The sequence below is a fragment of the Anabrus simplex genome, chromosome 12 (assembly GCF_040414725.1).
Source record: "Anabrus simplex isolate iqAnaSimp1 chromosome 12, ASM4041472v1, whole genome shotgun sequence".
NCBI lineage: Eukaryota > Metazoa > Arthropoda > Insecta > Orthoptera > Tettigoniidae > Anabrus > Anabrus simplex.
The window spans coordinates 50421253-50435010 of NC_090276.1; the positions used below are offsets into that span (position 1 = coordinate 50421253).

The following is a 13758-nucleotide window of genomic DNA, read 5'->3' on the forward strand; positions in this document are numbered from 1 at the left end:
TCCCTAATATTCATCATTTCTTCTCGGCCCTACTATACGGGATTTGAATCCATTCCTTCCCGGTGTTCCTGTGTGCCCTTCCCCCACAGTCGTCGCCCGAAGCATTCACTGGCGCTGTCGACCCTTTCAAATGGCTGGGCTAGGAACCTGGTGAGGTGGGGAGGGGGAAGCGCTACAGTAGTAGTGTTAGGCAATGGGCATGCGCGGGAAAGATCTCAGTTTAGCTTTGGCCACCGGTGTGGAGTGTAACGTTCGTACCGAGTTCTGTGAGTGTGTCTTGTGTTTCTTGTGCTGGTGCAAGCTCTTGTTTACCATTGAGCCTTCCACCTGTCTTAACTCTACTGTGTCCAGCTGCATCTACCAACCCTGCATTGTAAGTAATGAGTCTAGCCTCTCACCGATTGTCTGTTAGCATCGATTTTAGCCTGTATGTTACATAGCTAGCCCCTTTCTCCCTCTTTTTCCTCATTCAAGAGGTGTGTATTCTAGTCATTTAATTCTTAAACCGGTCTAAAATAACAGACACGTTACATCTCTTTTGATCTGTTAGCTGTCATATTTCTTTCTGTTTTCTGTGACTCTTAAAGCTGTGGCAGTAGTGTTGCCACTTTTTTAAATAAAAAAGGAATATTTTTTCATGGACATACTTTTAAATAACTCGTGGCTTCATAAATTTTATCAAATGCCATTTTCGATGAAAACTCGCACACATTTATGTCTTGAACGCTATTGTTGCGTAAGACTTTGGTATTTTGAAACTGATTTCACTTATTTCGTAGGTTAAAAAGTTCAGTGCAGTTTTGTTTACAATTGTAGGTAACATCAATCCCCGTGATACTTTCAAGGGATTTCAGAAAATTAACAAAACCGCTGACTCTTTTAGATGCTAGCATGTTTTTCAGCAACTTTTCTGCCTTCATTTTGCCATACGAAGGTTTCTGAATCTGCGAATATACACATCAATTCATTGCCGCAGTCCAAACTTGCATAACTGAGGCGAAAATAACAAAGATAATAATCAAAACAATGTGCATTATTTGTTATATTAAGGGGGTTCTGATATAAACCAGCGCCAAATATTTAAAAAGGGAAGTGCTGTACGAGGAAATAAAAAAACGTAAGGCTAAATTAACAGTATAAAATGTAAGAATACGGGAAAAACTTTCAACCTGGTAACTCTAAGTAATAAGCACTTTATCACCTTTATGATGAAATCTAAATGGGGATAACCCTTAAAGTACACACACACCAGCAGGAGGTCAGTTCTGAAACCGAAGTGCTAGTAGTTATAATCTGTAGACACCTTTAATATACCGGTATCTTCGAATTTTGGAATGTCTATAATATAACCTCCAGTTTAAAAACAAAAAAACTAGATGTTCTTCCAAAACTAATCTATTACATCTCCCTTTCAGTCGAATTTCATTCATTCATCATCTGCTTACCCACCAGGGTCGGTTTTTCCCTCGGACTCAGCGAGGGATCCCACCTGTACCACCTCAAGGGCAGTGTCCTGGAGCTTCAGACTCTTGGTCGGGGGATACAACTGGGAAAATGACCAGTACCTTGCCCAGGCTGTCTCACCTGCTATGCTGAACAGGGGTCTTGTAGGGGGATGGGAAGATTGGAAGGGATAGACAAGGAAGAGGGAATAATAATAATGTTACTCTTTTACGTCCCACTAACTACTTTTTAAGGTCTACGGAGACGCCGAGGTGCCGGAATTTAGTCCCGCAGGAGTTCTTTTACGTGCCAGTAAATCTACCGACACGGGGCTGTCGTATTTGAGCACCTTCAAATACCACCGGACTGAGCCAGGATCGAACCTGCCAAGTTGGGGTTAGAAAGCCAGCGCCTTAACCGTCTGAGCCACTCAGCCCGGCAGGAAGGAAGAGGGAAGGAAGCGGCCGTGGCCTTAAGTGGGAAACCACGGAAAACCACTTCCAGGATGGCTGAGGTGGGAATCGAACCCACCTCTACTCAGTTGACCTCCCGAGGCTGAGTGGACTCCGTTCCAGCCCTCGTACCGCTTTTCAAATTTCGCGGCAGAGCCGGGAATCGAACCCGGACCTCCAGGGGTGGCAGCTAATCACGCTAACCACAACACCACAGAGGCGAAGTGGATATCATTTACTCAGTGTATCTCAGAAGTGAACTGGTTTTTTTTTTTTTTTAAGATACGCAATTTCCTATGAATATTTATGTTATCGTGTAAGAGATTTCTTTAATACATACAGCTTCAGCAAGCCTCTGTATATTTACTAAACGTAATACAAGTTTAAACAACATGTTGTTGTTGTTATTTGGGTCATCAGCCCATATACTGTATTGATGCAGCTTTCCATGTCACCCTATCATTTGCTAATATTTTCATTTCTACGTAGCTCCCACATCCTACATCTGCTCTAATCTGCTCGTCATATTCATACCTTGGTCTACCTCTACCGTTGTTAACGCCTACACCTAAGAAACCAACTGCACAAGTCCTGGGTGTCTTATGATGTGTGCTATCATTCTATCTTTTCTGCTCAAATTTTGCCACAACGATCTCCTCTCACCAGTTCGATTCACTATCTCTTCATTCGTGATTCGATTTATCCATCTCACCTTTAGCATTCTTCTGTAACGCCACATTTCAAAAGCTTCTATTCTCTTTCTTTCTGAGCTAGTTGTCGTCCATGTTGTACTTCCATACAGTGTCCCGCTTCAGACGAAATTCTTCAAATACATTTTTCTGATTTCTATATCAGTGTTCGAAGTGAGCAAATTTCTTTTCTTATGCTAATCTGCATTTTTTATGCCCTCCTTACTTCTGCCATCGTTAATTATTTTATTACCCAAGTAACAGTATTCATCTCCTCCTTATAAGACTGCATTTCCGATGTAATATTTCATTATTATAACACATACAACATACCTGTTAAAACACACTGTTAAAGAAAAAAAATAACATGAACTATAGTTTACATAAAGTTGAAGTACTAGAAAGACGAATATTTGAAATGAAAACAACAGAACAATGGAATTTAAAAAACTCCTGCGCACAGACTTCATATAAGGTCCCTAATATGTTTTATTCTTGTTATTTAATACTGCCCTTTTGTTATGCATGCAAAATACTGACTCCGTACTTCATTTATTCCGTCTGTTCCGAGAGATAGAAGCCTGATACATTGTGGTCTACTTTCGAACCGTTTTTGCTTTCTTCTAAGTTACTCTTAAATAAATAATGTAATCGGTGAAAATATATTTTCTTTTGATACTACTAGTTTTATCGTGCTTAGGGTATATTAACAGAATTTTCTCAAAAACATGCAGATGCCTCAAAAGAGGTATTTACAATTTTAAGAAGAAAATGGACTTGCAATATTGTTTTGAAGATTCAGCGAATAAAAAATGTATTTTGTTTCGAAATAAAAATGCGTGCTTGAGATGTTTAAGAAGTGGTAAGGAAATTTACCAGGACATAGAAAATATATTAGGAATAATAAGAAACAGGGGATTGGTATGTTTTTGGACATACCTATAGATTGTTTATTGACAAAACATATATTAAAGTACCTTTGGGAGAAAAATTTATCAACAAGGTGGATACCAGAGGTCAAGAGAGATTTCGAAATAAATAAAAATGAGTTTTTAAGAATGGAAGGAACAATGGAGTAAACCCGGTCCAAAGTGGTCTGAACGGCATCTCCAGTATCTGGCAGCACCTGTCGGTGAATTTGATTTGTCTCCCGTAGGCGACTTGCGCTTCGTGATGAGGATGAAATTATGATGAAGACGACACACACACCCAGCTCCCATGCCAGCGAAATTAACCAATTATGGTTAAAATTCCCGGGAATCGAACCCGGGACCCCTGTGACCAAAGGCCAGCACGCTAACCATTTAGCCATGGAGCCGGACACCTGTCAGTAAGAACTTAAAGGATGTGGAGAAGTTAAAAGCAACATTTTTAATGAGTGCCCTACGTTCGTCGAAATTCACCTCTCCGAGACTGGTGTATGAGCTAACTACGACAATGATGTTTTGGAGGAAATACGGGAGAGAAGAATAAATCGTAGTGCAATGATGAAGGATACTGCAAAGAACGGAAGAAGAAACAAGGAAGGATGATTTGAAGTTGATGCGTGGTCCTTAGCAGGCCTGATCGTAAATAATACAAATGACATGTTTTAGCCCTGAAAGAACATCATCAGATTGTATAATATGGCAGTATTTTTTATTTATTTCATTAATTGATGAAAATTGTTTTGAAATTTAGAAATATACATGTTTAAATTCTGTTGAAAGCCTTTAAGACTTGAAAGTCAGAAATGATCGTAATGATGAAGTGTTTCAGTTGTATGTCCTCCATCCTTGCTAGTCCGACAAAGTGTAATAGCGCGTTCTTTTCACTGGCATGTTATATCGTTATAGGTGTTAAAATTAGTGTTCGATTGTAATTAATGTTATTGGACTGGCCGAGGTTCGCCCGGAAGGACGTGGTTTCGTATCCCTGTCAGGAAGTCGGAAAATTTAAGAAACGAGATTTCCACTTCCGGAGGTGCACATGGCTCCGAGGTTCACTCAGCCTACACCAAAAATGAGTACCAGGTTAATTCCTGGTGGCAAAGGCGGTCGGGCGTAGAGCTAACCACTGTACCTCAAGTGCCGAGGTTACGGATAGTGGAAGCCTTTACTTTCCACTCCTCCATGGGCCTTCATGGCCTGTACGGAGATGATTTTGACCTTGACTTTACGTCCCACTAACTACTTTTACGGTGAAATGTGTCCGAGGACAAGTTCGGCTCGCCAGGTGCAGGGCTTTTGATTTGACATCCGTAGGCGACCTGCGCGCCGTGATGAAGGTGAAATGATGATGAAGACGACACATACACCCAGTCCCCGGGCCAGAGGAATTAACCAATTATGGTTAAAAATCCCGAGCCTGCCGGGAATCGAACCCGGGACCCCTGTGACCAAAGGCTAGCACGCTAACCATTTAGCCATGTAGCCGGACACTTTTACGGTTTTAGACTGGAGAACTTACTTACAGAATCGTCACTTGAAGGTACGCCTGTTGTTTTAACAAATTTCTTTTAGTTCCGCACTTCTCGTTTTCAAATCGTTAAAAACCGAGAGTAACCATCACTTCTCTTACCCTCCCCGGTCGTGTTCATTATACTCCTTGGTAACCTATCCTCCTCCATTCGCCTCACATGACCCCTTCGCTGAAGCCGGTTTATGTGTACTTCATCCATCGAGTTCATTCATTACTTAACCTTTATCTCATTCCGATTATCCCCGTACTATTGTTCCCACCTGGTAGTACTAGCAACCATTCTCAGTACTTTAATATCGGTTACTTCCAACTCACAAATACCGTATTGACACGAATAATATCCGCATATATTTTTTAAAAAATTGAGGCACGAAATTGGGGTGCGCGTTTTATTTGAGTCAATTTTGGCATTTTTTTTTTCAAAATCAGCCTTCATAAAGTTAGGGTGCGGGGATTATTCGCGTAAATACGGTATATCCTGAGTACCCAGTTTTCACTCCCATACTGCAAAGTTTGTCAGAAAACGGACTACCGAGCTCGATAGCTGCAGTCGCTTAAGTGCGGCCAGTGTCCAGTATTCGGGAGATAATAGGTTCGAACCCCACTGTCGGCAGCCCTGAAAATGGTTTTCCGTGGTTTCCCATTTTCACACCAGGAAAATGCTGGGGTTGTACATTAATTAAGGCCACGGCCGTTTCCTTCCTACTCCTAGACCTTTCCTGTCCCATCGTCGCCGTAAGACCTATCTGTGTCAGTGCGACGTAAAACAGCTAGCAAAAAAAAAAACCGGACTGATGTAAATGTACTTCCGTTCGGGAACTGGGTTCTTACAGAATTTCTTTGATAGGAACTGCGAGTTAATCGAATTATTACTATTATTCTTTCTCCGTTAGTGTCTCCTAAGGAACACGCAACATTTTCACTGCTTCATCCGTTGTTGTTCCTTCTTCTTCCTCCAGTACTGCTTCATGTGCTCACTATGCCTTCTTTTCCTCCCTCGGACTATTTGAGTGTTTCTTCACATTTGTGTTTTTTTTTTTTACACGGTTTCTTTATAGCCTTAGTAATTGAGTTATCACGTGTATTAATTAAGACATGGTGTCTTATCTAGGAGACGTGTGCATATTGTTTTAACTGTGAATACTGATAGCTGGATATGTTTCACAAACTCTGCACGCAGTGTTTGTACTAGTGGTTTAGCCGCAGCTGTAATTTCTTGTTTTACATTCAGTCCTTATTCATGATCACGATTTTATGTATTGGTGTCGGGTGAATCGCTTAAGTCTAGTAAAGGAATGTTACGTTTGCATTTCATACAAGTGTTTAATAACATAAAAATAAACGCATACTTAAATGCATATTTCATCACTTTTTTGCAGCATAGTTGCATGCTTATATTGGTTGTACAGCACATGGATGTCTGCTTTTAAGTTCCGAAATTAACCACTGATATAACTGACACTCGTCTCGCGATAACGGCAGCAATATCTCGCATATCCTCTATACATGAATACTTCACTATTACAAATCTAAAATATAGCCGACAGTTTCAGTTGGTTGGCTATTGGATCAGGGAGTACCCTGATGACGTGATAACACGAGGGCGGTAACACTCAGAGGTGTCGTACCAGATGCGACCGTGCCCCGAATTAGTAGTCTTCGGGAAATACAACCTAGACAGCTCTTTACGGAGAACAATTCGAACGATTGCATGAAAGGCTCACAAATAATAATGAGTTCATTTTTTTACGAAGGTTTAAATAAAACATACAGTACTTCACACACGTAATATCTAAACCCAATTCAAGAACTCATTGAAATATGTCATTGTAATGTATAATTTGGAATGCCATAAACCGAGGTATTCCTTCCCCCAAAGAAAACATAGATGGGTCATAAATAGGCATAACGCAAGAGATATTTTAAGGATAAAATCCTAAAAATTTGGGGGTAATGTGCAATCAGGTGATTTTCAACTGAATACTAGAATAACACAAGTTCGGTTACAAAGATTATTTGATTTTGATTATTTGTTTCACAGGTAACTGATCTATAAGTACAGCTCTTGGGGATCATCAGGATCAGTCACTCGAACCGGCTAACCATGGCGTCAGACCTGTATTTTAGAAAATACTAAGTTAGCAACTGATAAGCAATCTGCCACTTGGTGACAGCCCTAAAATGTAGATCAATTGTAAGTGATTGATGGGTCCCATACGGCACGATGCTTAACCACTCGGTCGCTAGCGGCACGATAATGGCCTGGTCGCATCCGGCACGGTCGCTTCTGACACGTGACCGTTGCAGCAAGATTTCGGAAGATAATAACCAAACAGGACTTCCCGATTTTATTGAGTAAACGATATTTTAAGTTGTAATCAGTAAGGTTCGAGTGTTAAGGAAAAGTCACATTTCATTGCCGAAATTGAAAAATAACTGTGGGGTGCCTGACCCCGTTTAAAGCAGTTTTATGTTGCATATAAAATAATGTATATTTCTGTCATTTTTATAGCTTAGGTCATATTTTACTCACTTTAGTGATATAAGGTTATATATTGGTTACATTTTGAGAATTTTTAAATCGAGGCGTCGCTTTTAACAAGGTACATGTTATCTGTGTCGATTTCCGAACACAGGATTTCAAGACACATAAGTAGCAGGTTTAGAATACATGATTCCGAGAAAGAGATGCTGAACGAACGTACTCCAACAGATACCGAATAGCTTCCTACTTCATTTTTGGGTATTTTATTGGTTACGTCTCAAAATTCACGAGTTAAAATTAGTAGTAATAGTATCAAAACTCAGGACTACAAGCTAAATTAACATTCTAATGAGTCTCAAAATTCATGGCTACGGACAGCAGGTGCCTGCGATGATCACAGGAGGGATGAGGTGCGCGGTGACTCACGCTGGCCTTGAACGCATGTTTGTCCACCCACTTTTAGAATGGGTTATCCCGTACATAGTTAACAGGAACTATTGCCTTACCACAGACCAAATTCTCCAAATATAACACTGATCTTTACTCAGTTATTTTACTTGGCGTCATCGAGCAGTGCACAACATGGAATTAATTACTTCGCAAAAAGGTCAAGTAAATTTAGTGCCCAAGGGTTATAGGTTTTATTAGTTGCAAAAAAACAAGTCGGGCGAAACAATATGCTTTTGTCATATGAGACTGTCACCGGCGCGTGTTATTATTAATTATTTCGTGTGGCTATTTCTAGCCGAGTGCAGCCCTTGTAAGGCAGACCCTCCAATGAGGGTGGGCGGCATCTGCCATGTGTAAGTAACTGCATGTTATTGTGGTGGAGGGCAGTGTTAGCGTATGTGTGGTGTGTGAGTTGCAGGGATGTTGGGGACAGCACAAACACCCAGCCCCCGGCCCATTGGAATTAACCAATGAAGGTTAAAATCCCCAACCCGGCCGGGAATCGAACCCGGGACCCTCTGAACCCAAGGCCAGTCCAGCGCGTGCTAGTGACAATAGTGTTTTACGTGAAACATTCTGGTAGATCGACATGATCGGTATCAGCCAAATATTTTTTATAGCTACCATGATGTCGTAGCCCGGATTTCGTTTAAATACATGTCTGAGGTTTCCAGCTCACGCCTCACGTTCTCCGTAATGTCCAGCGAATATCAAAGTCGCAACCCACGTGCTTCTGACTTCTTGATTGATTCTAGTTGGTATGATTGGAAGTGTCTTGACAAGGGCCAGTTCCCTTTGAACCGTTTCACTGCCGAAAGAGTTCACGGCGTTAATTACTTTATATTTTCTTCAAGACTGCTTGCAAAACATGTTAAAATATGCACAATAAATCCGAAATTTGAAACGTGTGCACTTATTTCAAATATATGTAAATAATAGGACAGTACTTCAGAAGCTCACAAAAGGTTTATATGTTATATTATGCATGCAATGTTTCGTGGGTCAGGTTTGAGTATTTCCTCAGAAAAAGGCACCTCACTTAAGGGAAGTTTTAACAATATATTTAATTATGTTCTTTCTGACACAAAATATTAAGCATAGAAGCTTCATATTATACCCAAATGATGATAAATGTATTCGGAATATATCAAAAGAACATTCAAGTAAATACCTCTTTTACTTTCTAAGGTATGTAACTAAACATCCGAAGTTACATTTTTCACACTTCCTGGTTCCCTTAACGTTTCGTTTAGCGACTGTCCAGCGACATTTTTTTTTTCATGAAGTTAGCGACTGAGTATGATGATGAGTTGGTAACACTGGATATAAATACAGCAGTTGGTGGATCTTAACATAACATCCGCACGTATTTTACAATACAAAGTGTTCTTTTTTTGCGCACCATTGCTTGCAGATAACTATTCCTGTTTCGGCTATGTGTTACGATTTGTAACCATCACGTCTAACCAGTTTGTATAGCATAGGCTATCTCTTGGAGGCCAGGTGTCTGAGTGGTGAACGATTACGTTGTTCTGCAAGGACGAACTTTGGTGTCGTATAGGAGATAAATGTAATCTGTTTTACATTCACGCTGTTTGGGTTATCAGTCCATAGACTGCTTTTGATGCAGCTGTCCTTGAAACCCTATTTTGCACTTATCTTCTCAAGGTGACTCTTAATTTCCTCACCGGTAATTTTTATTCCCGATTCCCTCTAGAACAAACCCCTCTTTACCAGAAAGGAGTAGCAAGAAACACGCCGATTCACTCCCATAAAACTTTATTCCTCCTATTGGGATCCCATAATATACCGTTGACTGAAAATGGAAAAAGGTCTACAAATCCGAGGACCATTGAAAATGAAAACCTACAACCTGTTTTCCAGTCATTGACCGGGTCAGGAATGAAATGAATTAATCATATATAGCCTATTAGTACGATGGGGTCGCCACTCCCAAAGTGATTTTATTAATGACTGATAAATGCTAGGAAATGAGAATGGAGAGTGTGGTTGGAATGAAAGATGACGGGGAAAACCGGGGTACCCGGAGAAAAACCTGTCCCGCCTCCGCGTTGTCCAGTACAAATCTCACATGGAGTGACCGGGATTTGAACCACGGTATCCAGCGGTGAGAGGCCGACGCGCTACCGTCTGAGCCACGGAGGCTCTATAGGACCATTAACCTGAAGTATTGGTTGGAAGAATGTATCGAAAGTTGACAGATACATTGCAGAAGAACGATGGAGAGGCATAAAATGCCTTTATTTGTTATGAAGTTAGGGCTCAAGGCCCTCTCTTACACTTAACCATTAGAAAAACATACATACATATATTATTATTATTATTATTATTATTATTATTATTATTATTATTATTATTATTAAAGCGTCTTTATTGTGGCTTCTAATTACAAATACCAATAATATAAATAATATTAATAGCAATAACAATAGTAATGATCTGTATATTAAACGAGTTTACTAAAAACAAATTTGGCAAATCCGTCCGTTTGTTCTACTGGGCCGATTTGTTGAATTTCTGTTTTATTCTTTCCGAAATTACCTGCCGATGAATCATGAGGCATTGATAGGTTTTTGAGTTCAGCCAAATTTAAGTAATCATAAAATCAAATTAAATGATCACTCCAGTAATTGCAGGCGAAGGCTTACGCTAGCCCGCAATACATTTTGTACTTAGGGGGTTGCTAAGCGACTAACACTTTCATTGATATTCTGATATACGTGATTTTCATTCTTAGTATTGTCATTGCGTCCAGCCATGTTTGATTACTACCTGTCAAGCCAGAGAGTATACACTTCCTCTGATCATGGAAGAATATTATTCTGTGCTTTATACTCTTTGATTCTCTGACCTTCCCCAGCTTCTAAATATACTCAACAGATGGCAGAACTTTCCAAATAACTTACATGCTGCCAATAGAAAACATTACGCACAAACGGGAAGGTGTCAGGTCGACTAGAATTCTGTATTCTGACCATTACCAGTAATAAAGCTCAGGGACAAACACTTGAAAAAGTGGGTGTCAGTCACGGCACGACCGAATGGTCGAAGCACAGTGGTTACTATATGGAGAGAAGTGTTATAAACTATGTAACGAATGAAAAAGTTATTATGTACCGGTATTAAATGTTCATAAAACTATTGAAAAAGGGCAGGCAAAAGAATATAACTAGACAGGCACGTCAAGACAAGTTATCTGACCTGTTTATAACGAATGCTCCGGAGCAGCGTGGATCCACTAGTATTAATAAAAATAGAATCCTTAATATTAAAATTCACAAAATAAAGTACACTTGAATGACATAACTACAGTAATCCATTCATTCCCTTATTCACTCACCAGTTATCCAGCAAGTGGGCAAATGCTCCCGGCAAGCCACTTTAAACTTGCGATGGCAGGGATTGTAAAGGAGCGGTTGTAAACAGCAGTGCGGTTTATAGGTTTTCTAGGAGAGGAGCCATATCTTGCATTGTGGTCATGATAGGACGAGAGGGAGGAAAAAGATGAAGAAAGATAGTTGGGAGTATTAGTGGAAAGTATTTCGTGCAGAAGTGATAACATGTGAAGTCCACGGCTCTGGTGCACTCGAAGATACGACAAGTCCTTATAATAAGGAGATATACGAGAACCATATCGCAGATTAAAGATATATCTTACGCAACTGTTCAGGCTCCGATACTGTCGCAGGTTATTGCCGTCAACGGTATGGTTTTCGAAGAGGTAATGGGACAATAGATGTAATTGGAGTGAGTAGAACTCTAGATGAGAGATACATTTTTTTAAAGTTACCTTTTGCGAAAGCTAATGATCATGAATATGTCTTTCAATAAATGAAACTCGATGTTATATCAAGGAGAAGTGCAAATTTAAGTCAAAGGAACTTTAACTTGTAGCCACAGCATCTTTGGCGACCAAGGCCTACAGTAACGACTAATGTTTCCGTCACGCATTTTGTCGCGTTACGTTACACAAATTTTCGGATGACGCACAGCCATAAGACGTATTCATGTCAAAAAGTACAGATAATAAAAATGAATTCTCAACAATTAAAAATCTGTTGCTTAATGAATAAATTTGAAGGAATAGATACCAGAGGGAAGGTGGCCCCGTGGCGTAGGGGTAGCGTGCCCTGCCTCTTACCCGCAGGCCCCGGGTTCGATTCCCGGCAACGCCAGTGATTTTTACCTGGATCTGAGGGCTGGCTCGAGGCCCATTCAGCCTACGTGATTACAATTGAGGAGCTATCTGACGGTGAGATAGCGGGTCCGGTCTAGAGAGCCAAGAATAACGGCCGAGAGGATTCGTCATGCTGACCACACGACACCTCGTAATCTTTAGGACTTCGGGCTGAGCAGCGGTCACTTGATAGGTGAGGGCCCTTCCAGGGCTCTTGTGCCATGTGGGGGAGGAGATACCGGAGGGACAAGTATTCCACAGTACTACAATGCCTTGTCTTCCCAAGGTTTTCATAAAGAAGAAACAAACAAAAAACGTTTTTAGAAACAAAGATTCAAATTTAGATTTTCATTTTAACTAATTTGTTCAGAAGGAAGCCGTTCTTTCGAGGATCGACATAGTTAATGTGACCTTAAAGTTCTTCACTTTGTCCAAAACAATAATTATAGGATTTTTAGGCTCTACTAGGTTAGAATGCAATGATATATAATCAAGGCGCAAGTGTCTGCTAGCCTGCACAATGGTTTTGCAGTGAGTTTTGCATAAATATTAGCGATCTGAACTATCAGAACCCCTAAAATTTATTCAACTCATGTACATAATTGTAGTGATGCTAGATGATACTTACGCCTTGTTCAAATACGTTGCATTCTGACCTGTTACTGCCCATTAATCCTTTACCTAGTTATGACTTATCTTATAACACTATAACATACCCGCAAAAAGCGCTCACTATTAATCAAAGAATGACATCTTTCTTTCTAGAGGAAATTAAGTGTAAAGTGTGATGAAAAACTGTGTATCTGGTTAAGGGATATTTGGTATGGTGGGAATCATAACCTGCATTTGGGAGGAAATAGGTTTTCAAGCCACCTTTTCATTTCTACAAGAAAGAAACATGCCATTCTTTAATGATGTTTTTTTACAGGTATCTTGTAGCCTAATTGGGGGATGTTGATGACCTAAAAATATCAATAAAATGCCCGTAAATATATAAGATGAGTAAAAAATTACGTAAAAATATTTGAGCAAATTGAATTCTGGTGATTTTGTAACAATGGTTTTACAAGTGATTTTTTAAGACTTTCGTTTGCAGCGTGGCATTTCATGAACTCTTAACGATGATTTGCTCAGAAAAGGAGAATATAAGGTTTTGAAATATGGTGTTACAGAAGAATGCTGAAGGTGAGATGGGTAGGTCGAATCAGGAATTAAGATACTGAATTGAACTGGTGACAGGAGATCGATTTGGCTAATTTTAACGAGAAGAAGAGATGAATTGACATAACACATCTTAAGACTCCCAGGACGTGTTCTGAGATAAGTGTAGGTGGTAAGAATGGTAGAGGTAGACCAAGGTATGAATATGACAAGCAGATTAGAGCAGATATAAGATGTAGTAGTTAACGTAGAAATAAAAAAAAAGGCTGGGGACGCATGAAACCATTCTATATTCTGATGATTCAAACATGCACAGTCCTAGCTATCTCTTCAGGCAAGCGATTCAATGTTGAAAATATCCTAGGGGTATGAGCAACGAATTTTAGTTAAGTAAAACATAATAAAGTATGATAATATATT

At 39.9% G+C, this 13758-nt stretch overlaps 1 long non-coding RNA gene across 1 annotated transcript in view; it reads left to right on the plus strand.

Moving 5' to 3' along the window:
- Positions 1–239: 239 nt before the first annotated feature.
- The window catches only part of LOC136884517 (uncharacterized), a 395017-nt gene continuing 381498 nt past the window's right edge, over positions 240–13758 (plus strand). The window contains exon 1 of the long non-coding RNA XR_010861373.2: positions 240–373. This is a non-coding gene — a long non-coding RNA (uncharacterized lncRNA). The remainder of the gene's footprint in view (positions 374–13758) is intronic.